Raw genomic sequence first — 19,476 nt, 5'->3', positions numbered from 1 at the left:
AATTAATTTCATTTATTCTTCTTGAACTACAATTGATTTGTTTGTATGTTTCTTTTGCATCCATAGGAGGGAGACACACTACCTCGAAAGGTAAGTGTAGAAGCAAACATGTATTAAGAAAAGTTAACCATTGGTTTACTAGGCCTAGAATTTAGGCATCATGGAGGAGGAAATTTCAAATTGCTCTTTCATAAAGCAACTCATGTAACTCCTTTGGCCACAAATCCTATTGAATGGACCATAGAGAATCATTTCGGATTTAAGTTCTTGACTAATTAAAGAGATCTAAGTAAGAAAAAGGTCATACCTAAGAGATGATGTAAACAACTATTTAAATATGTGCGTATCTCTCAAGGTAAGTTCATTAAACCTCAAAGAATCTGCATTGTTAACAAATCATCTAGTTCATTTTACCACAAATCGATCCTCTTTGAGTGCTCTATAATTTGTAGATGAATGCATATTGAGAGGTTTATTGGGTACCTTCTAAATTTCATAAAAAAGAAAATAATTTTTTGTGATATTTGGTTAAAATCACTTTAATCTGAATATACCATGAACTCCAAAATTTTGAAGTTTTGTAATTGAATGTCTTTAAATAAGCCCAGGGTCTTGATCAAGGAGGTTATGAAATACAGTTTTCATATAGTGTTTACAATAACAATCTGGATGGTTTACCCCTTCCATTATTCCATTTTGTTTTCCATTAGAAGAAACCCTCTATAATTTGAACAACAAATTAATGCTTGGTATTGGTTGGAGAGGTCCATACAAACAAAGTCTAAATGGGGACACGTTATAGTCTAAAAAGTGAAAACATGTTGGGATGGTGCATTATTGTAGAGAAACATGGTCATTAGGGACGCTTCCAAATTTGTCATTAGTTCCCAATAATCTTTGAGTTTAACTTGAATGAATTTGTAAGGATTGGGTCAATAACAATCAATTTTACATATTACTAACACTCCACTGTTTGTTTAGTAACAAAAGCCTATGATACATGTTCTACATTCTAGCTTCCACATTTATAAACAAAATGGTTATTTTTCAAAAACTACAAAGCTTTGTTTCTTCATAGAAATTTAGGAGCTTCCTATAAAAATATTATCGTAACACATAAAATATGTAATTCTCTCTAGTCATGCTATAACATAAGACATATGTTATCTCTTTAATGGCAACAAAACAAAGATAACAGACAAAATAGACAAAAAAAAAAATCATTCTTGCACTTTGGCAAGAACTTCACTACTCTGCAACACTTGTTTTAAGATGCCTAGAAGAACCTTGAGTTTACCAAAGATAAGACTAATTGAAAATTCAAATCCAAGTCGAGTCATCCACGAGTTATTTTGATGCATTTCTTCAGAACACTCTCTACTCTTCATTGTTTTGCATTCCAAGTATTCGCTACCAACATTTTCATTTAGATTTCATCTTTGAGCATGTTTTGTTTGTTAAAACAATTCTTTTTAGCAACAAATAAGGTTTGCAATAGTATTAGTATTTTTAGGATTTAGTTAAAATGTTGGCATCTAAAGATGGTGCATCTTCTTCTTCTTCATGTATTCTTCTGGTAAGCATTGTGACTAATCTCTACTTTGGAACAATTAAGATGTGAGTTGTGGTTAAATTAAATTAGTTAGTGAAGCATTTTTTTAATTATGAGTTGGTTTTTATGTGCTTTTGGTTTTCCTTGGTTTAAGATATGTATACATGTACATATACACACACATATAGACATACATATACAAATATATACACACACATACATACATACATACATACATATATATTTTTGGGTGATAAAAATATTTTCAAAATCATTAAAAAAGAATTCTCCAAATCTCCTCCATCACACAACTCAACCTTTTTATTATTAGAGGTGAAAAACAACTCTATATTTTTTCTTTTATTATACGAAATGTTAATTACATGTTTTTTGTTTCCTATATCATGTTTAATGATAAATTTCTCTTTATGAATCAAATTAAACATCTTTGAATTTTTAGTGTTTATCAAGATCAACAAGTAAAGCCAAACTTCCACAAACAATTGGCACATACCAACCCAAAAATTATGCTATGCAAGAGATGATATGAATGTACATAGTAGCTTCCATATATAGGCAAGTTAGTGAGATGAGGAGGTAGGAATGATGACTAAATACCCCTCCATATGTGGGACACTTGTGAGAACAATTGACAAGTGTGTGAACAAGTGGCATGTGTGTGGAAGAGGTGCCTCTCTAAGTGAGTACACATGTCTCAACCTCATTCTCTAAAAGTGCATAAGTTAAGACTAAAACAATGTGAATAGGACTATGCCTATGCGAGCTAAAAGCAAACTAGAGACATGATGTCACAATTTACACTAACAACACCTGCCCCCCTCTCCCCTTAAGGGCAACTCAGGGAGTAATGTAAGCATTAATGATGATAAATCTTTGCTACTAGTCATGGCAGGTACCCATGCACAAAAGAATCTCTCATAAAGCAGAGTATGAAAGAAAACCTAGTGGGAAAAAAAATCCTTAAAAATAGTGATGAAAAAAGTAAACTAGACATGATACAAAGACTCATACATTAAAGGTGACTACATATATCCTCAATGGAGTCAATATTGTATTAATGATAAGAATCTTTGGAAGCTTTCTCTAAAACACCTTTGAACTTTGTTGCAATAGATGATGATTTTTCTACATTAGATGCTAGTGAGTGTACGATAGAAGAATAATCATTTGGATCAAAGTTTGTATATGTCTATAAACAAGAAGAACTATTAGCTTTTTTAACAACTACAATTGCTTTGCTTAGCAAGTCTCGGATGACAAATAAATTTGGTTGAAACTCGATTATTTTCTCAAAACTCCCTATTTGCAATTTGATGAATAGAAAGAAAGTTCCTATTTAATTCTAGAACAAAAATCACATGAATGAAATATCAATTCCCTATCTAAATGGTACATTTTCCACAAACACTCAAAGTAATGTTGTTTTCTATTTTTATTTCAACTATATCTAAATGATACAATGAAATATATTGATATAGGGAATATGTCATATGGTGGGATGTTGCCAAGTCAAGAAGCCATTTCTATTATTCTGAAACTATAGATGTTAATGTCATACCATTTGAATTTTCTTTGTCTAGTGACGATGAAAATTCAAAGACTCCTTTATTCTCCTCAAGAAGATGAGATAAGTGCCTAATCTTTTTCTTCATACCTTTGAATGTTTTATGTCCCAATTGTTTGTAATAGGAACATTTTATTCTTTCTTTCTTTTTGTCTCGATTTGACAATTGTGATTTCTCTTCATTACCCTTTTGCTTACTATCTTTGTTTTGAACTTGTGATTTTCCACTCTTTGCAATGAGGACTTGAGTTTTGCAGTGGTGCCCATCTAAATTAATCTATCTTTCTCCCTTGTAAGATCTACAATAAAATTATCAATATAAGGCATTGACCATGTTGGACCAAGAGCCCTCTCGGTGGAATAGAAAGCTGAGTAGTTAGGTCTTAACTTTGAAAGTGTGGAGAGGATGAATTGATCATCCTTCTTTTCAATCTCACGTTCTTTGAGTTACAATCTTAGTGATTTCATTTTTGTGAAATAATCTTCTATAACTTTATAGTATTAATGATTTGATTTTTTATTTTATTTTTAAATTTGAGACATTACATTTAAACTAAAGAAAAATTCAATTCAACTTTTGATCGTCAATAAATTTGTTTGTTTATAAAAATGATTTTTTATAAATTTTTAATATCATATAAATTTTTAAATAATTTATATTTAATTAGAATTAGTATCACATATTTATCAATTTTGAAGACAGATCAAGCACAAACAACCATCTAAAATTACTCAACACAAAGAAGGAAGGAGAAGATACCAGTTTGCAGATTCAAATAGGTAACAATTTTGATTTTTATAAATTTGAAAAATACAACTGTTGAGGGCATCATGCAATGGTTCCTGGTGCCACTGTCATTGCATCCATTCGGGCATAATTTTGTAGATAGATCAAGCACGAACAACCATCTAAGATTACTCAACACAAAGAAGGGAGGAAGGACAGGAAAATACTATGCAGATTCGAATTTCTACATATACATTAACAGAATAGAAGACAGAAAGATCTTCCTTAACAAGGAAAGAATGTTTAATAACCTCATTTCTGCTGCTATGCATATCCAGAAGTAGGGTTTGCCCTCCCCGATTAACCGTAGATTAGAATAGAGCATCTGACAATTCCTACAATAGCAGCTTGTTTGACAGAAAATTCAAACTAAGCATATACGTCAGTACATCTCAGAATGGGTAATCTTCATAACTCATGGAAACTCTTCTATAGAATATATTTTTAGTGTAGTAAAAAATAAGTTAATTGCAGCTAGTACTTCCAAAAATATTTAATAAAGGTAGAATAAAAAACTTGGGGAGTTGTATACAGTCATATGAGATTGGGTTTATTTGTGAGAAATACATTCCTTTCTGTTTAGAGAAATGACTATCCAGTCTTTAGGATGCACCAAGGTATCTATTATGATACATGAGAGGCATGTATATTTTGATACATTCTAGAAACTAGATAGCCTTCCAAGTTAGAGAGCCCCTTCTATGAAATGTGTGATGGGAGTTCATTGCATACATTTTTTATGACACACGTTTCTAGTTAACATGATAGAATGACTGGTGAAATGGGAAACATTTAAGTAAATATTTTTTATAAGTTGAACATAAACTCATGCCATATAAGTAATAAAATTGGAAAAATACAACTGTTGAGGGCATCATGTAATGGTCACAGGTGGCACTGTTATTGCATCGACCCAGGCTCAAGCCTCCACTGGGTCTGGCAGGCTCGTGATCTCTGTGCACCTTTTGGGCCATAGTGCTTGCTATATGATACACATTAATAGATCTAAAAAAAAAAATATAGTTTCTAACTTTCAAGGATGCTACCACTATCCATAAGAACTGTTTTTGAAATGTAAATGTGAAGGTTGCTGTGTTAGTACAACTTAATCATCAAAGGATCTTGCTTCCTAGCACCTAGATGAAAAAGGAACCAATACATTCAAAGTGGGCCAATATATGCCAAGAAACTGTACTATTTATTGTAGGTCACTTCTGCAGAGAGCCAAATTCACTACCATTTGATTAACTTGTAATACGCTCAAACTTTGAGAAGTTATGTCTGTTAATTTGTAATCTAGAAATTAGGTAAGGAACCGAAATACGCTAAATAACGTGTTTAAAAAACACCCAACCTCTAGAAAGTAGAAACACTCTGAAGTATGCAGATATATAGAGCCATTGCAATTACCATGGTAAACAAAATCTAACAATTTAATCTACAACCCTAGGTGGAATTGAAGAACTATCTCATTCAAATACTTGGTATAAAGATTATCACCATATTATGAAAGTTGTCGCTGAATATCAGAAAACCCCAGAGCATAGGCAGCACTTGAAGCTATTTTTAGCCAAAGGTGCAATTTAACAGGGTAAACCCTCCTCTGGATCAGGGGAGACCGTTGACAATTATTTGTTTGCAATCCAGTGGGTGTGAGATAGGAATCTGAACTCTAGATCCATTACCCAGATTCAAATCTGGTTGGATTTATATTGGCCCCTGGGGCTCGATTGAGAGGGGTGTGACCCTTGTTATTATGCTGCAATCTTGCAGGAAATTTCCCAAAGAAAAATAGAAAAAAATGAGCTACTGCAAATTTGAATTAAAATCGTTCGTGTGAAATTTGGTGCAAATATTGGTTTTGGAAACATTATTCTAGCTGGTTCTAGGAACCATAAGTTTGCAGTTGTTGCTCACGAATTTAAAGATGGAGATCTGACAAACTGAAATCGATTTGCAGGGTTACAATTACTTACTCGTAAATTGACATGTTGAACACTGAAACCAGCAGCAGAGATAGATGCTCAGTACTTCTGCCGGAATTGTTTCATTGCATAATTTTCTGAAACTCTCTGAGCAACCCCTACGAAGAGGAACACGGATTCCGTTCATTGTGTTAGCAATTCATGAATGTCAGGTATAAGTTTGACTTCCCTATTTTAGATCTCTACATTCTTGCACAGTTATACTAAACAATCGTGTATTTATCCTCTTTGAAAAAAATAAGGGGGTTGCTTTATCTGACCAATTTATCTACTAAAAAGAAATAGGCAATCGATTGGCAGCCTGCCTGAATTTTTCATCTCTAAAAAATGCAAACTTTCAAAAATAAGCCCTTCCCCAGTAATTTTGCAGAGGCAAATCCTTCAAAAAGAGTTTAAGACATTAAAATCTACCTTAAAAACAAAAGAAGATTTAATATTCTCATCTCTGCTGCTCTACATATCCAGAAGTAGGGTTTGCCGTCACCAATAAACGATTGGTTAGAACAGAGCGTCCAATAATTCCTACAATAGCAGTTTATTTGACAAAAAATTCGAACAAGCATATGTCAATAGCCCAGAGTGAGCACTCTTAACAACTCAATGAAACCCTCTGACATAATACAGGTCTTTTAAGATTTCTCCGAAGCCTAATTTACAATATCGTTGGAGTAACATGGATAATTTAAGAACAAAACACGACCCCTGTGTTTTACATCGATACAAAGCAAGAAAAGCACAAATCCACTACATAAAACATTTATTGAAAAACAGATGTCCGTAATCTTACCCTAAATCCGATTCAGAGCAGCAAGAAAACCGCAAATCTACGAGATATAAACTTCACTGTAAAAGAGATTGACTTGACCTTACCAGAAACCAGATTGAGAAGCCAACATTTTGAACCAGAAGAGAAACAGATTTGATCGTGAAGATATTTCTAAAATAATCACCAGAAACAGAGATAATTCATGTATACCCTCGATTAAATTCTAAAGGTGTTGGAAGAAATTGTAAAAATCAAATTAAAGAAGAATTCAAGCCAATTTTGAGTCTTAGGGGAAAGGACCTATTAATTGTGCACCTGGAAATTTTAATTATCATATAATTTCTTTTAAATAATTTATCTTTAATTAGAATTAGAATTAGAATCAAAAATTTTATTTTATATTAATTCAAATAAAATAAATTTAAAAAAAAAAAAATTGATAAAAATGATAGCATGTAATACAATCTATTAAATATTAAATTTATAGAAATACAATTAAATCAGATTAAATTTATATAAATACAATTAAATCAGAAATTGATTCTTTAATAAAATTTTAAAACAATTAATCAAAATAATTCTAAGGAGTAAATATTAAACGTGTAATTTTTTTTCTCTTTTCTAATTAATTCATTTTGATGATGGAACATGGAATATGATCTAAAATGTTGATAAAAGATTTAATCACTCAAATCCAAAAACCATCAAACTAAGAATAATTATCTTTAAATTTTTAATTTTTAATTTAATAAATCACAAAAATAATCTAAATTAAATATAAAACCCTAATAAATATTTCAAACATTTATTATTCATAAACAAATAATAAAAATGCATACTATACCTCATAATCCATTGCAATTATTGTCCCCAAATAAAATGGGGAGTGGTGGGAAAAACTATATAGAAATATATGTATTATTTCTTTGTCTAGATTTTCCCCACATCTCCCCATTCTACTTACAGCCCAATGACGATGACGTGGCATATACCATCTCATATCATGTGCCTCTTATCAGCTTTACAATGAAAAATAGACTAAAGTGAAGGCTATTATATACTCTTTTAGGGCGTGTGGGCAGCTGAATATTTCCTTTACGCGTTAAGGAAACATGTTCGCCCCATGTCATACGTTATTTGAAACATTCTTACCTAGGTATTTGAAACATTCTTTTTTAAAAGGGACATGAATGATTATCATAGTTATCTTTTAATTTCACATATGTGATATTTAAATATATATTAAAAAAAAAAAAAAAATTAATAGTAGTAGTAATATAATAATAGATTAGAAATAGTATTATTATTAATTATGAGGATAGAAAATAACAATAAGAATAAATATAAAAATAAAAATATGATAATATGATATTATAAAAATTCTTCTAACGAGGCAAGGGAAGGTGTGCAGAAACAACACAAACCCAGCTCAAATCAAGGGGGGACAGAGACATCAGAACTAAGTTTGGGGGAGAGATTGGAAGGAAGGGAGGGAGGATCTCCCCAGCTCAAATCAAAGGGGGACAGAGACATATGAACCAAGTTTGGGGAGAGACATCGGAGCCAAGTTTGGGGGAGAGATTGGAAGGAAGGGAGGGAGGATCTCCCCTTCCGTTGTGGACGAACCCCATCCAGATTCCAAGCGATAGAATCATTAGGGTCCTCTGACAGAAGATTTAAAAATAGATATGTTAGTTTTTTATTTTGAAAAAAGATAATATGTATCTTTTAATTTGTGTTTCTTATTTTAAAAAAAGGACAACAAAGTATATATTTGAAGAGTTAGTGAAAGGAAATGTTTCTATTTTATATTTAGAGGACCCTTCAATTTAATACATTAATTAGGAAAAGTATGTTATTAAATATTTAATATATATAAGTATTTAGTGTTTTTTATTTATTAGTTTTTGGAAGAGTAATTATATAGATTGTTATTGTTTGGAATTCATACATAAAATGGTTGAACATGATAATATTATAACTTTTTTGAATGAGACAAAATATTAAATATGTTGAAGTTTGAAATAAAGTATATGATAATTCAAAAGAAAAATTATATGTTCAATCAAAAAATAAAATAAGACAAAAAAATATATAATAATAATAAATATAATGTAATGATCGATAGTGCATACAAAATTTAGTTTTTCAAAATTTGAAGTAATTAAATTAGTATAAAATATCTTAAATACATCTATCTAAAAAATGCAAAGAGATATCAATTTGAGTTATTTTATTTACTTGAGAAAATTTTACTAGACTAGTATTTTCTTAAGATTGTAGCTTTTGTGCATGTTGATGTTCTTGACATTAAATATATTTGATGTGGAGATATGATGTTTTCACAATTCATATTATTGAATTGAGTGCTTCCAAGTTAAACTCAATTCACTATGTGTATTTTTTACAACATCAATTCAAAAGCACTCAATTCAAGATGTATATAGGATATCTATAATGCTTCTCTTTTAATATTGTATTTATTATTAAATATTAATAATATGATGTGCATTAAAATTGATGTCATGATGCTACATTACAAAACACTTCTCAATATTCACAGTCACATTACATTTTTCAAAAATTTCCTTCTCCACCATTAGTTTTTCACTATATCTTGAATGTGTTGAATTATATTTCCATTGCAAATCTTTATAAATATGACATTGAAATTTGATGTCATCAACAAAATCATCCAAATATCTCACACTATGGTAATTAAAACCATGATAGCACTTTAAAAGTTAATTTATATTAAATCAAATAAGACCACTTTGAAAAAACTATGTAATGAATTCAACAAATGCACCCACCTTAAGATTTCATTGTGGTATTGGTACTCTTTTTATAGATTTTTGAAACCTTTATTTATTTAAAACTAAAGTGTAGCTCATCCTTGATTGGGTAATATTATTTAAATTATTGAAGCTACACTGAGAATAGATTTCATATAACCTTTCAATAGTTAAATTGCAACCCAAGTCTTCCTTGCTTTCCTACTATTATAATTATAGATGTATTCTTTCTCTATTTCAGTGAAAATATTCAATTATCTTATGATTACATTTAAAATAAATAGTTTTCAAGTAAGTATTCAAAATTTGTAAATAATTATCGTTAAATTATATATTTCAATTTAATGAATCATTATCAATTATTTAAATATAGATCTAAATAGAAGAGAAAGTGAAGCACAATCTCCTCCATAACTTATTAAGAGCATGCTAGTTATTACATTTTTATCATTTTTCTAATCTTTAATTTTGTAATCATTTCATTACTTATTTATAGATTTTGGTTCACCTTTACAAGATTTATGAAGCATGGTAAAATGTTGGTATCTAAAATATCGAAAAAGTGTGATTCTCACAACCCCCATACACCTCAGCTTTGTTAATAGTTTGAGGAAGAATCTATGGAGGTATGTTCAAAATCTCAAGTGTATACCCATGTCATTTAAGGTTTACCAAATCCATCAACATGGATCAAGTTACATTTGAGCAATCAATTACATGATTGTTTTGAACCTCTAATCCGACCAACTATCCACCTTCCAAATAAGGCATCATTATATTTTTCTTCTCATTTACCATCATCTACTAATACCAACAATTGAATAAGCTTCATAACATTGAAATATGTACTCTATTGGTAATCCAATGCATTTCAAAAAATAAATGTTACCATTTTTAAGCATATTTTTTAGCCTCTAGTAGATTTGTCCAACTTAAATGTCATACTTCAAGGATAAAACAAAAAAATCAATTCTTTAACATTATTTAATCTCACTTTATAATATCAAATGAAAGTTTGAAGTTGGATTGGTTAAATATACAACACTCTCCCAATAGGTTAGATTTGCAACCCTTTCATCTCCATTTCCTTGAGTCTTTATTGACCTATTGACTAAGGCAAAGATGTTGTCTTCCTCCATGACATGTTTTACTAGAACAAGACACTGAATAAAGGAGTAATAGAGGAGTTAACTCTAGAATGGGACTTTGTAGTCTAGTTGTTAATTTTTTTTCTAAATTAATAAGTCGCCTCAGTGTTAGGGAGATGCAACATCTATTTAGGATTAATTGCAAGAAATAATGATCCACTTTCTCTTAATTGCTTTAAAAGGAGGAAGTGATGTGTCAGTTGGGATCTTCTTTAGTTAGCGTTAAGTTGTTTTTAGTTTTACCATATAATGAATGTTAGAATCATGAACAATACAAATGATGGTTGTTGCTAGAATTTTTATGTAGTTGTAATCTTGATGTTTTGCGCATGCATGATGAATGAGAATATACAATAATTGTTATCTTTTGATTTAAATATAGTATTACTTCTCGAAGATTACACTCCTCAAGAGTAAACGATCATTATAAATACATGGAACATAGACCCTCTCAACAATATGGGATTTAAGCCTTTACAACAACTTGAGTGTTATTGTCTCCACGACAAAATTATTCTTTCACATTCTCTTTCAATGTCACCCTTTCTTCTCTAGTGAGTTTCTCTATCAATCAACTCTCGAATCCTCCTTGATCTTCCTAAAACTTATTCTTAGTCAACCAAATGACTCCTTTTACAACATATTTTTTCCTTTTCATATCACACTAGTAGAGAAGTTGAACCGTTTGTGTTGTAGTTATGAAACCAAATGGTTGCATTCCATCTTTTCTTGTTTTGCCACATGTCACCATTACATTCACTTGGTTGTTCATTTCATATTCTTCTTGACCCTAAATATTTTTAGTGGGTAGATATATACATGTGTGTGTGTGTACGTGCATACGTAGTATGTATGTATATGTGTGTGTGTACATATACATATATATGTACACACACACACACACACACACACACACACACACACACACACACACACACACACACACACACATATGTATACGGGTAAAAGCACAATGTTGTGTCACACTTTTATAAAGGAATTGGCCAACACAACTAAAAATGTTTAACTTTGGCCACATAAAACTAAAATTTCTAAATTGAATTTTAAAATAATGTAAACTGATCAAATATAGAAATATTAATGAAATTTGTGTCTATTATTTTTTTTTTAAAATTAAAAATTTGACATTTTTTTTATATATTCAAAGACAAATTATTTATTGCTGAAAAATGTTGAAAATCAGGGGTTCTAGTTGGCGTCACCAAACAAAATGAAAACGAATTTATTTTATATTGATTTTAATTTTCCAAATAGAGGACATATATATGCAGTGTTAATGTGTGTGTGTGTGTGTGTGTGTGTGTGTGTGTGTGTGTGTGTGTGTATGTATATTTTTCTCATAATAATATTTTAAAGTCCAACATAGCCGAATTTGGTAGTTTTCATTCCGCGTCACCTTTTGTCTACTAAATTTATGATTATAAAAAAAAATTAACCTTTTGGAGAAGATTATCTCAATTAGTGAAAAATATATTTTTTAAATTTTTTATTATCATTTAATATTTTTTTTAATTTCTAATCAGCCTCTTTTTTAACTTAAAAAACTACTCGCAATGTTTAATTAATAAAAAATATTGAAATTAATCATATTACTAAAAAAAAATTAAATGTCTAGATTCGTGACTTCGAGCTCTACAAAAGGGTATTTTTTTATTTTTGCAAAAAAAATATTTTGCCTGAAGAAAAATTGAGCAAAAGTGAAAAATTTCATACATATAGACAAAATAGGTGATTTGGCTACCACATCACCTACCACATAGGGGAGTCCGATCAAACTGAGTTCGACTAAACTATTTTGATTTTTTTTTTTAATTTCTAAGCTCAAGCGCTCACAAAAAGCGCCTAAATGGTGCCAAGAGTTCGACCGAACTCTTGGTGTCATTTAGGCACCATACCACTGACACGGGACACCATGTGGCAAGGTGGTAGTTCGGCCAGACTCAATCCGACCTGACAACCCCTAGTTAGCCCCAAGTGCGACACAACTTCATGTTTTTGCCTATACATACATACATACATATGTGTATGTATGTATGTATGTATGTATGTATGTACAAAAAAATCTTGGAGGAAGGACCATAGTCATCCACATTTGCACATATTACCCATGTCTATTCATATCACCTTCACATGACCATACACTTGAAACCGTGCCCTTCTTATCAATAATCATACACTTTTGTACATCAATCATCTCTTAGAGGAGCTCACTGTGCCAAGAGACGTTTGAGAGTTTATATATTGAATCATATCCATTTTGAGACTATTAATGTCATTCTACATCATGTCAGGAGATAAGTAGTGTTTTTTGTTAGAACAACAAAGTTTCAAGACTTTGCATGCCAAATGAGGAAGAAAGTTAAAAATATTATGAAATCTTGAAATGGTGTAGTATCCCCTTTTAGGATGTTTTTAAATATTGCCCTAAAATTAGAAGTTCAATTAAAATAAGAAATATAATAGATTTAAAAATATAAACTTACCAATTAACAATTTCCTTTCCAACAAAAACTTTGGTACTAACCTTGCAATAATTTTCGTGAACATTTGAAAAGTCATTCATAAGGCCAAATATTACTACAAAGGTTAGAGATCCAACAAAGAATAAGTGTGTATATATTAATAATCATCTTAATCTATTTAATAAGATTCTATAATAAATCATGTAATGGCTATTTTAACTTGTCGAAACCAAAAATCATCAATAGTTTCATTTCCTATAATAAACCATAATAGGGGTTGAAGAAGAAGCGTGCTAAGACACTTGCAACATTTGTCACAACTAAGACCAAGGGCATAGAGCATCCAACCAAGAAGAATTGACCCCTTGGCCCACAAGCGGTAGGAACATCTAACCAAATAATTCCATCAAACTTGGGGTGGTCTACTTAGAAAGGGAGACTGTATTTGCCCTCTCAATCATGGCTCTACAATAGGGCACCCAAAACGTTTGCCACAATTAATCCCAAGGGCATGAAGCATCCAACCAAGTCAACTCAACCCCTTAGCCCATGAGTGATAGGACATCCAATAAGACAATTGCATCCAACTTGGGGTGGTCTACTTAGAAGGGGAACTTGTATTTGCTTTCCCTATTGAGGTTCCTCTCTAATCCTTATAGGATTGCTTATAGGAGACAAATAAAATATTAAACCAATAATATAAGGGTCTAAGTAGCACTTCACATGAGAGAGAGAGAGAGGGAGAGATTTATATTCAAATGTTGAAACATAACTAAAATACATTTAGGCAAGCTTATTGGATTTCAATTTAGATATGGAAATTTGATTAAAAATTGATATAAACCTGCAACAAAATGATGCTACAGCAATATACCATCCAAAACCTTCGCCTAAGCTATCTCACACTTCCACCTGCAAACTGTAACCATCAACTAGGCTTTCTACCTTCAACTAGCTACTCATTCTTCAACCTGCAACTAAAAAACTAAATTCTCCAATTGTTGTCTTCAATTCTATGGAATTTGATGCCATAAATAATCCCCCTATGGTTACCACAACCCATATTTGGTAACTTAACTAAATCCCAATTTGAGATTTAAAATCACTCCAAAAATTATTCATTTTTTGCATTAAATGTTGTCATAATATTGCACAAGTCCACCTCAACTTCCACCAATGAAAAATAGCATAAATCATCAATGTAAAATCATATATTTTTTCCAAACATTACATCCAAATAAGAGGCCAACATAAAATAATGAATAAAATAAAATATGCTTCATAAATATTGTCATAAGCCACCTCCTCTAACTAACAATCAAATTGGTCAGTTGTAACAATTCCACAAATTGTCTTCTTAATGCTCTCCACTTCCACGACCAATGTCAAGAGATTTTCCACTTCCACCTCTACCTCTTTTTGGAGGCATTTTTACAAGACCCACCACACACGTCCTAGTGCAAACTGACTCACATCCAATGATTTGTTTAACTCAATAGTTCTAGCTCTAATATCACTGATACAAAGAGATACTCTCTCTTCAACAAATTTGATTTACAACGGCAAACTCAAAGCAAAAACTCACAAAAAATGCAAGAAATATAGAGGATTTTTTTCAATTATTGAAATAAAACTAAAATACATTCAGGCAAGAGGCAAGCTTGTTGGCTTTCAATTCAAATATACAAATTCGATTACAAACCGATATAAACCTGCAACAAAATGATGATACAACAATATGCCATCCAAAACCTTCTCCTAAGCTCTCTTGCACTTCCACCTGCAAACTGTAACCACCAACTATGCCTTTTGCCTTCAATTAGCTAGTCATTCTTCAACCTACAATTGTAAAACTGAATCCTCCAACTCTTGTCTTCAAATTTTATGAAATTTGATCCCATGAATAACCCCCCTATGGTTGCCACAATCCATTATTGGGTAGCCCAACCAAATCCTACATTGAGATTGAAAATACCTCCAAAAAATATCAATATTTTGCATTAAATGTTGTCATAATGTTGCACTAGTCCACCTCAACTTCCACCAATGAAAAATAACAATAATTATCAATTTAAAATCATATTTTCTACAAATACCAAACCCAAATAATGAGGCCACCATAGAATAATGATACAACACAAGATGCTCCATAAATGTTGTTACAAGCTACCTCCTCTAACAACCAATCAAACTGGTTAATTATGACAACTCCATAATTCCACAAGAATTTGTAGTAAGACATGCAATGCCACTTGTCACCTGGATTCCCACTTGTGAAGAGATGCTCTTTAAACATAGCAAATGTAATATTTTGAATAATTTACCATCATGTAACTTCCAATTCCACACCAAGATGGAATAATATTAAGAATATGCTTAGAAGATACCACTAGGTGTCCAAATAACCAGAACACTGCAACATTACAACTTGGCCAATATTTGGCAAATATTTTAGACTTTATTACAAATATATATTTAAACTACAACACTTATTCACCTAAACTATGGAAATTAAAATAAAACATTTTTTTGGTTGGTGAGGATAGCCCCTACACCATGGGTGCTCCTACATCAGACACCCAAAATAGATCGAAATGTTTCATGAGCGAAACTCGTAAACATTTACAAATTGTACGCTTGTCCTAGATCCATCTCTTTGTTGGATTATTGGGGAGATTGTTTGATTTGGTTGTTCATTGCTATTGCTAGGATATGTTGCCATTGGTGTCAACATATTCCTATGAGTTATTCTGGTGAGTTTGGAAAAGGTTTTTGGTCTGGTTTTGTAGTTTGGTTCTGTTGATCACTATTTTGCAGAATCCGGTGTTCCCTCCGATATATTCTGGTGTGATCAAATCTTGTGCTGAGATTTTGGATTATTGTTTGGGATGATCTTTTGTATCTTCATTTCAAATGGTTCGTGATTTGGTGCACCACAAGTTATCTTTCTTTGTGACGATTGTTGATTGGTTGTGTTCTTGAACTTTAAGACGTTGACCGATGAAGATTTGAAAAGAGATGTTGGTGCAACTGTTCCGGATGATATTCTAACGTGTTTGATGGTGTTTCCTAGTTGTGTCCTATTTGTTTTGGTGATCCGCATTGATCATTGAGCAAGTTTTTGGCGATTTCTTTGAACTGGTGATAATTTGCGTGTTATGCATATTTCTAGTGGTGTAGCATGTTGCGGTTGATCTTGGCAAGATTTCCGGTGGATGTAATCGTTTGGGAATTTGAATTAGGTACATGATATGTAATGTAAATCATAATATTGGTTTGGTGGTCGATCTTTGTATCATGTAATGTATTTTTTGTTATTATGAGTTGAGAGTTAAGGGTTTAGCCGACCTTGTTATCAAGGTTGATGATTTGTATATATAGGTGATATACTTAAGTAATTTAAGTGTCGGTATTGTGTCTGCATTATCAGAGAGAGGTAAATGTGTGAACAAAGGATATATAATTCAGCGAAGTGTTGTGGTGAGTTTGGTGTTGCAAAGCAAACAATTGTACTTAACAGGAACTGTCATAAGGCATTTGTAGATGCTATTATTGCAGTTCATTCCTTTCGAGTTGTAGTCTGAATCATATTGTAAGTCAGTGAGACTTCCTTGAGGGTTGTAGCCTTCTAGGCATATATCTTTTGAGCAGTGAGATCTAGGCAATGTGCCTGAATGCATATGCATTCCCCATTGTAATATTTTCACATACTATTGTGATGCTAAAAATGTTGTTAGTATAAGAGGCATACACATATAATGAGACAATATAATGTAATTGAAAAGCTTAATTTCAAAACTAAATCAAAGTTGCAAACCATAAGCCTTCCTTGAGATGTTCCATTTTCCTCTATTCTTAAGGACCTTGAAGGTGTTGGATTGATGGGCTCTCAGTGGAGCAATGACCTCCAAAGTGGCAACTCAAGAGTTGAGTAGCTATTTGATCATGATTGACTATGAAGATGATATGAAATGCATGATTTGAGAACCTAGATTAACATGCTATGATTAATCCAAAATCTAATTACTAGATAATTGAAATGCAAATTGCCTATAGTAATGATGCCTAAATTGATAGGAGATGGGATCCATATTGCTCCAAAATGGGGGATATTTATAGGAATTCCAAGGCCAAAGCTGAGGTGGCAGGAATCGACGGGCCAGATTTGATCTGAAGATATCAAGGGCCAAGATTGAGCAAGTTGGAGAAGAGGTTGGAGGAAGGGATACTTGTCATCTCTGTGGTGACAAGTGTCAAGGAGCCTTGCTCATGAGAGGGCAAGTGTCCAAGGGAGGAGACATGTGGCAAAAGTGCCATGTGTCTCAAGGAGAGAATATCCACACCATGGGAGGTTAGGATAAGGAGGTTAGAATGTGCAAGATAGGATAGGGTTAGTTAGACCCAAGATTAGATTGAATGGGTTAAGTTAGGGGATGGCTAGGTTAGGTGGTTAAAGTTAGGAGCCATGTGCTCATTTGAATTTAGAAATTCAAATAATTGGAAAATGACAATTAATCTCAACAAACTTGAGTTTGTTAATCTTAATTAGGGATTAGAAGAATTGATTAATTGTTAAGATATAGCCCTCGTGAATCTAACTGATGGTAAATCGGTTATTATCTAGAGAGTGATATATTAACAGAGCATACAGTTCGGAAATTAAACATAAACAAACTAATTGTTATGAACGGTTGCCTCCATAGGGGCATGTCCATACGTGGCAACTGCCACATATGGACATGTCCCTATGTAGGCAACCTTTCCTCTTGTATTTAAACCGGATTCAATGATGGAGACGATCAATAACTCACAACAATCAGTCTTCCAGAATCGTTGTCATTATTCTTCGATCCATATTTCACAACATGGTATCAGAGCCAGCATATTAAGAGAATAAATTAGACAGCCATATTACCCATAAGCATTTATCAGAAGTAAATAACAAATCGACGCAGAGGCTATATACGCAGAGGATATATCCGACTAAGAAAATATTCAAAATGTCAAGTAATATGAGAGTGGAAGATAGACTCAAAGGAGCCTCCAACTTCATTTCTTGGAAGATATGAATCATTGCCATTCTTGAAGAACTAGAATTAGAGTCTTACATAGAAGAAAATCTAGACATGCCAAATGATGAACCAGAGAAATCTACCTGGAAAAGGCGTAATAAAAAAGCAAAGAAAATAATTATTGACTCAGTCAAAGATCATATTCTTCCATCTATAGCCAGACTGTCTAAAGCATATGAAGTATTTAAAACCATTAAAAATACATATGAAGTTAACAATGCTAGCAGAATGTTAACCTTGAAACAACAACTTTTAAACATAAAGATGAATAAAGATGATACAATATCTACATACTTTTCAAGGATATCTGAAGTAAAAGACCAATTACAAACTATTGGAAATGAGGTAGATGATCAAGAAATCTCTCTCATAGCCCTAAGAGGATTACCAATTTCATGGGAATCCTACATTCAATGTACTAGCAGAACACCCCCCTTACCCAAATTTGAACAACTTAAGAATGAGTGCATTCAAGAGGAATCTCGACTAATCTCAAGAGGATTAGGGCCAAATAAAGAAGGAGAAATCCAAGCACTTAATACAAATACCTTCAACAAAAAGAAAAAGTTCTCCAAACGGAAGAGAGGAAATAAAAACCATCAGAAAAGAGATATGTCTAAATTCAGTGTTACAAATGCGACAAATATGGGCACACTCACAGGAATTGTCCAGAAAGGAAGAAAACACAAGCTACTCTAGCCGAAGTCATTGGAGAAAACTCACTTTTCTTCTTAGTCCTATCAAGCGAAATAAATACAAATAAAAACACTTGGATCATAGACAGTGGAGCATCAAGGCATATAACTGGATTCAGAAATCAATTTGAAACACTTAACATGCACTCAAGTGAAGAGGTTACTATTGGAGATAACTCCACATATCCTGTGAAAGGAATTGGGACCTGTACTATCAAACTAAGAAATGGAGTATCTCTACAATTAAAAGATGTTCTGTTTGTACCTGGAATAAAAAGAAATCTAGTCTCAATCTTAGGCCTAGCTGATCAAGGATATCGGGTTACCTTCAATGAAGAAAAAGTTCTACTCTGGCCTAAAAATACAAATATCAAAAATGCCATAACAGTAGGTTCAAGAGATGGTAGCCTATACAAACTATGCAGTGATCAAAAGGAAGCACTAAATCTTGAAGTTTCAAATAATAATGAATTATGGCACAAAAGATTAGGACACCTAAGATATAGTGCTCTATCCAACATAAAGAAGATTACTTCAAGACTGCCCCAACTAAAATCTAAACACACAGGCATTTGCAAAGGATGTGCCTTGGGAAAGAATGTTAAAGT

At 32.2% G+C, this 19,476-nt stretch overlaps 1 long non-coding RNA gene across 1 annotated transcript; it reads right to left on the bottom strand.

Moving 5' to 3' along the window:
• Positions 1–3,908: 3,908 nt before the first annotated feature.
• On the bottom strand, positions 3,909–6,974 carry LOC131062883 (uncharacterized). Its single transcript, XR_009110976.1, has 2 exons — positions 6,321–6,974; positions 3,909–6,007 (listed from the first exon to the last, which is right to left on the bottom strand). It is a non-coding gene; the product is annotated as an uncharacterized LOC131062883 (long non-coding RNA).
• Positions 6,975–19,476: the final 12,502 nt, after the last annotated feature.

This window comes from Cryptomeria japonica, chromosome 9, assembly GCF_030272615.1.
Source record: "Cryptomeria japonica chromosome 9, Sugi_1.0, whole genome shotgun sequence".
Classification (NCBI taxonomy): domain Eukaryota; kingdom Viridiplantae; phylum Streptophyta; class Pinopsida; order Cupressales; family Cupressaceae; genus Cryptomeria; species Cryptomeria japonica.
Note: the sequence above shows the minus strand (reverse complement) of the source record. Positions and strands in the feature narration are given on the sequence as shown.